Below are 6,670 nucleotides of genomic sequence, written 5' to 3' on the forward strand. Positions count from 1 at the left end.
CTGTTGCCACGAGTACCGTCCAATAAGTATCATGGTAGGTTAATGAAAGTAGTAACCATGCTTCTAGTGAAGTATCCTCGCCACATGAGGATGCTTAATCCGAGGACAGTTTTCACGAAAGTGACCTTGCCTTGAAAGGAGAAAATGCAGAAGCACACACGCAAGACATTTTTAGATAATATTTTGTTCCACAAAACGACCCTCCTATGAGCGCGGGCATCGAAAATGGAGATTCTTCGGACTATGCATCATCATCTGCAGAAAATCAGGCAAGTGTTTGTCCACGTAAATCTGTGGAATTTCAAGGATGGCTATGATGGGTTACAAGTCACCGAATTCCGCTTGTCCCAGTTTCTGAACTTCTCCGGAAACTAAGCACCACTTTCGACGTTGATTTTGTCATCGACGCGAGGACATTGTTGAACAGTCCGCGATACACTTCAACGCGATCTGTCCCTCCTGGCGAATATTGCCATTTTTCTGTGAAGGAAAATTTAGAACGCATGATTGCTGTGTTCCTGAGTGGCTGTCGAGGGTAGATCCCTTGACAACGCTCAGAGAATGTTAAATGACAATGTCAGCCAAGTTAGACTGACGGTTCAAACTGTAAAATGTTTTGATATTGTTTGTCGCAGTTTTCGTTTTGTCTGTTTGGTTAACCTGTTTTACTTTGACCGAAAGGAAGAAAAAGACACCGTAGTCTAGTTGCTAGAGAACCGGCTGCTGTGACCCACGGCAGAAGTTCGATTCCATTATAGGTTGCACATCACTTGTTTGTATTATAAAGCGAGTTAGGAACCTACCTACCTACCGCAAAGTGCCAAGAATGAGGCATTAAAAAGTTCGACTTTTGTTATTTCAAATTATCTTTGTAAGGTGGCGCTAGCATTATGGTAGCAGCCGCATTTTGTATTTCTTAGTTAAATTAGCTAGCATTTCTGTGCTTCAGGTACCGAGTACGAAGCCACACTGAGTATTTTTCTGCATTGCAGCAGCGTGTGTCGCAAGAGGATGCAGCGCCGTGACGTGTCATAGCGGCTACCTGACAAAGCGAGGAGTGGCGCGACGGCTCATCGGCGTCATCGCTTGCGCCGACGCAGTCTGAGCAGCCAAGCGGACTGCGCTCTCCGCGCAGCTTCCCTCCAGATTGCGTAACTTTTGAACCCGCCGTTACATTGACCGTTATTTTGTCAGGACCAGCCGTTAAGTTCCTGACGCGTATTCGTTCATGAACTGCGGAGCGCCAGACTGCCTTCCACATCTTCTTTGCTCACGTAAGTAGTCACGGCCACTTTGACACCTGTCGTGTTTAATTATTTACGGTTTTCAGGCGGGAGTTTTAGGTGGAAGTTTTAGGCGGTAATGAAGTTTTTCAATGAAAGCGCCTTGATTTTAACTGCAATCTCTAATATTGTTTAAGAGGCATGTTTACGTCTGCGTACGTTTCTTTTATTGTATGCGTATTCAGGTTTGCCAAAGCTGTCTAAAATGACCTCTGCGACGTTTCGTTGACCATTGATTGTTAGGAAGACGATGGCATTCCCGTTTGGCGCACAATGATTAGACGTGCTACGATCTTCGCGTAGCCACAGCATTCTTCCGTCAACGCTCTTGTGCGAGATCACTCGTGTGTTTTTCCGAGCCTGAAAGGTGCCCGCGAATACACGCAAAACTGCCGAACGACTGGCCGCTCGAGGCAGTTTGCGTGTATTGGCAGGCACCTTTCACACTTGTAAAAACACTTTATGTAGCTCATATTGAGAAACAGAAAGCGGTATCAGGGGTTTCTCATGTTGCTTTACAATCTTCTCATTGACACTTTTGATCTAACTATAGTAATTGAGAAGTTAATTAATTAATTAGAACTAATTATCTAACTAGGCGGAATGCAAAAAATAATCTGAGTATCTCCAACATTACCTTGGTTCTGTCCTGGCACGTGGCACTTGCATATTTTTAATCTTTGGCTAAAGTTAAATGAAACACCCTGCATGTAGTGCACTGTTGCCTTGTTTTTTGTAACATAATCCGACAGTGTAGCTATTTACAGCATCTTTTTTTAGGATACCTAACATTTTTTGGCTTCACTAATAACTTTTGGCAACAAATAAATTTTGAGGTCGCACTGGCGTTTTCTTTTTGCAAGTCTGTGCAGTAACAAAATTCAGTTAAAAAATGAAAAATTCCAATATACAGTTGTAATAGGCACTGCTGTTACATTATAAACATAGATACTCCGAGTTTATCAGCATAACAATAAAGAGTTTTTTGTAACTTACTATGCAGGCACATACCTACGTGCAAGAGAGAAGGCGCGTGAGGGTGAAGACACCGATCATGTACCCTCTACAGGTGCCAAATGGGCAGACGAAAACGCCGCCGCCCAAAGGGCCACCACGAAACTCCTGAACTCCAAGAACCCAGGTAACTGTTATTTCATATTAAAGTCGTACGAATTAAATTTTCAGCGTGATACATATACAGTCGTATCTCGATAATTCGAACTCGAAGGAGCCCGAAAGTTTGTTCTAATTAAAGGAAAGACTTATTTCTGAAGTATTCGTGCACCACAGCACGACGTACGAATGGAGTCGTTAGATATCACGGCGCGCAAGCAGATGGCGAGTAGGGGCCACGAGACTGCCCACGTCGAGCAACGCTCGCAGAAAACGATGCTGTAGGGAGCGGGCGGCGCCAGCACGGCGGCGCCGGGCGCGCGCGGACACGTCAAAGGTGAGGGAGGAGGGCGTCAGGGAAGCGGATTTGGCTGAGCAGAGGTGACCCCGTCGCTTCGGTGGCTCCCCTCACTCTCCCTCTCAACTCCCTCGTAGCTCCCCCACCTTCGACTGTCTCCGTGCGCGCCCGCCGCCGGCCCGGCGCCAGCTTAACCCTCTCCCTTTCTTTTCCTGCCGTTGAAGCGAGCGTTGGCCGGTTGTGAGCAGTTTCGTTGGCGGGACTGGGCCTCCGTCGTAGCTCCTCTGCGTCGCAGCCGCAGCGTTGAGACATCAACTCGAACACGCGTGTTACGGCGCGACGACGTAACGGCGACCATGCCATTTAAGAGAGAGAAATTTACGCCGCGGTTCTTTTTCTTTTATTGCGATAGAAATTATATGGGCACTCCAAGCGCATTTTTGCCGCCGTCGTCGTCGCCGTGATAATCCGTATAAAGTGCAACGGCGATGAAATCGTCGCCGCGCGCCATGTGTGGGTTTTAGTGTGTGGGCTCATTTCGGTGTAAGCAATAAATTGCATATGCAAGCACTCTAGATCATAATTGATATATAAACTGCACGAGCTTAACCTTTAACCCATTCCGTAACTATAATTATGTCACCAAGGTCAAAGTTAGTGAAACTGGGTGGAAAATTACGGCTTATGTTCCCACCTTGTGTGTGGATGACTCACTGTTTTTGTAAAAAAAATTCTTTACAAGTGCTTGGCAATGTTATTGTGTGGAGGTTTTCAAACAGGCAAGTCATAGGCGTGCAACATTTTAATGGTTTAATTACAGCAACTGAAGTTCTTACTGTATATGCTTGAAGCAGCCGTTCTGCAAATAGTCGCTGTTACTTAAGGTTGCGCTCGTCTGCTGTCTTATTTTTTAAGGAATCGCAATATATTTGCTCAATTTGAAGTATGCGATGTGTTTGATAGACTGGTGTTTAGGTATATGCTCAAGCCTGCGCCATTTCTGAGTTGGCTATGTCATCTGTGGCAAATAAAATTGCGGTGGTGTAACAATGCTGTCACACTGAAGCTGTGCCTTTGCAGAGCCACACTTACCTCTTTTCTCGTACAACATTATCAGAAATGCATTATCTATTCCTTTCTTTGAATGCTAATTGGCACCTACTTCGCACGTGTTTAGGAGGCTGCTGTCATCTACCAGTCGCCAACTAGTCAAGACAACAGCCTCCTGAAAGCTAGCAAAATAGCCGACACTTACACTGGTTGGCGATTGTACATGCAACACCTTCAGTTAGATGTAAAGTATGTCTTCAAGGCAACAGAAGGGAATTTCACTTGTGATCGGTTAATGTTAGAACCATGTTAATAAAGGTGGAATGCTCGAAAACTGTGTGCTTGGACCAATATATTGTAGTGCTGCCCATTGCCAAGATATATTGCAGTGCTTATTGCCAATGCATTGAAAAACTATACGTTCACTAAGAAAAGTGTGCTTCAATTAATATACGTTTTACACATGCCTAATGTTTTTGCAGTAAGAAGACCTGCTGAATTAAGGAGCTACAGCCCAGCAGCCTGTTCGAAACCAGGTTTATCAAGGTCGATACCTGTAATGGACGTCACCCGGAGGCACTCATATTTAATGTTGATTGCTAGCTTGTCTAGTCGTGTTTACTTTTTGCAATAAAAAATGTTATTGCTGTATGTGTTTCGTGTATTGCACAAGCGCAAACCTGCATGCCGCCGGCCGGCGAAACGCCGCAGGGGCATGGGGAGAGGGAAGGAAAGGGAGACGAGGTGGGCGCTAGAGGGGAGGGTGAAAAAAAACGGATGTCAAAATCCTGATTGTAGCAGGATTCAATCTCTATTTTTTAAATGCTTCTAATGGTCTTACAAAATCCCATTTCAAGACGGAATTTTTCAAAACTACTTTAAGCAGGATTCTAGAACTTCTTGCAATAGTCATATCCGCCGGACATTAGCAACGATATACGACCGTTTATCACCTTCTAAACCGACTGCGCGGATTGTTTAGTGCGTCTTTCAGACGTTCATTTAGTCTTGGCGAATCGGTATGGAAGCAGTTTTCTATCGCTTTTGTGCTAGCTGGGATGTCACCCCTTCAAGGCGATCATATAAACGGAGCCTAGCCGCTACCAGAACACGTTTTCTGCCAAAGCCCATCTACCAATCAGTTACTTTTATCTTTTTTTACTCTTTTATTGCACCAAATGTCCGAGTTGAGTTGACGGCGACGTGACCATTTTTATTCAATTTTAAAACTACCAATCATCTACCCTTACACTGTAATAACGGTTGACTGTCTTAACTTGAGCAATTACGCATTTATTTCCCAGTTATAAGGCGTTACGTAAAATACGCGGTTTCTCCAGGATACTCGCCAAAGAATGCTTACACATTAAAACCGTGTCATCACAAGCACCGCGACGTGCAAGCTCAGCTTTAGTGCATCGAGAACAGTTCCGCCGTGACGGTGCAAGCCGGAGACAGCCCGATGGTCCATGAAAGGACAGCCTGCAGAAAGAAATGCGTTGATTTATAAAAATATATATAGCGGCGGCATGCTCGAACAGATGATGCGGTGCTGGCTGTTGGAGCTGTCTTGCTAGGTTGTCCAGGCTGATAATGCCTCGTAGTTGCTAGGCAAGAGAACAAACATGTCTGGGCGGTAATAGGCAATGCTGAAGAAACGGCGTCGCTGTCACCAGTGAAGATGACCTCGAAGCATAACTTCAGCGCCAGCAAATCCGGAAAAGTTCAGCGGTGACGGCTCAAGCCGGAGCCAGCCCGATGGTCCATGAAAGGACAGCCTGCAAAATAAAGGGCATTGATTTACCAGAAATCAAATCGGCAGTGTACCCCATGATTGACGCCTAACATGGAAACATTTACCTTCGGATAAAAAAAGTGCTAAAGGCCACAAATTTAATACACACGGAGTATGTTGCAGCGTCGCCTCAGGAATACCGGTCCCGCTGAAAACGTAATATGTTTTTATTTATAACATGATTTAGGTGCGCGGAATGAGCATGACAAATTAAATCAGTATATCATTTTGTATTTATAGCTTCCCTCATTTCATACTCCTCCTTAATGCGTTCTTTGAACCATTGGTGAAGAGGTTTTGGTGTTGGTGGGAGATATTGGCAGATCCCGTGAAAGCATACCTGCACATCGGTAAGAAAAAAAGTGTAGTTTAGTCATTACCAAACCGGGTGTTTTATATTTGAACTGACTTGGTGTTTAATGGGTGGCAAGTGTTGTTATAAATCACACCACCTTCTTCCTGCGTCTTGGCTCTTTGACTCTAAATCTCACAGGGATAGCATACGAGCTTTCAAAAGGAAAGTGTAGGTTGCACTGTGCGCAAGCGGAAACTTTGTAGAATAAAATCAGAGCTAGTTCTGTGCGGTAACACAGCAGCGTAACGTACGGCTTATGAGGGAGCCCATATAAACGTACCTTTTAATATTTGAGACAACCTTGGTCGCCTAAAACTAAGCAGAACTGCATTTATCCATTTCTGTGGCATCGGCACTCGCTCTTTGTTCCCAGAGCTCGAAATAGGCAATCGAGCCCGCCACCTCGTACACCGCAGCAGAATATAATATGCAGTTAAACAGCAGGCCGGGTAATTCCGAAGGCAACAACCAAACTGAACATGATTGCACAGGTCATTGTTGTTTATTTTGTCGCTTCGTAAAAATTACATTCTCAACGAACAGCTGTCACAGTGTTTAAAAAGCATGAGCTTCTACGCCAGAAAAGACAACCACACAGGTATATATTGAGAGGACGCGCGCAATCTACCAACAAAGTTTATGGGCTATTTCTTGGAAGAGAACACATAATGGCCTACTTTCTAATGCGCTTACGCAGCCAGAAGGCGATGAAGCGCATTAATAAGCAGCAGCGCAATACATGACGGAGATGTCATACTTATACAGCGATACCGACG

General features: G+C 44.8%; 1 long non-coding RNA gene across 1 annotated transcript; it reads left to right on the forward strand.

Annotated features, from left to right (window-relative positions):
- The first annotated feature begins 1,195 nt into the window (after window positions 1–1,195).
- On the forward strand, window positions 1,196–4,301 carry LOC125940351 (uncharacterized). Its single transcript, XR_007463572.1, has 3 exons — window positions 1,196–1,274; window positions 2,287–2,424; window positions 4,227–4,301. It is a non-coding gene; the product is annotated as an uncharacterized LOC125940351 (long non-coding RNA).
- Window positions 4,302–6,670: the final 2,369 nt, after the last annotated feature.

This window comes from Dermacentor silvarum, chromosome 9 (assembly GCF_013339745.2).
Source record: "Dermacentor silvarum isolate Dsil-2018 chromosome 9, BIME_Dsil_1.4, whole genome shotgun sequence".
NCBI classification, from domain to species: domain Eukaryota; kingdom Metazoa; phylum Arthropoda; class Arachnida; order Ixodida; family Ixodidae; genus Dermacentor; species Dermacentor silvarum.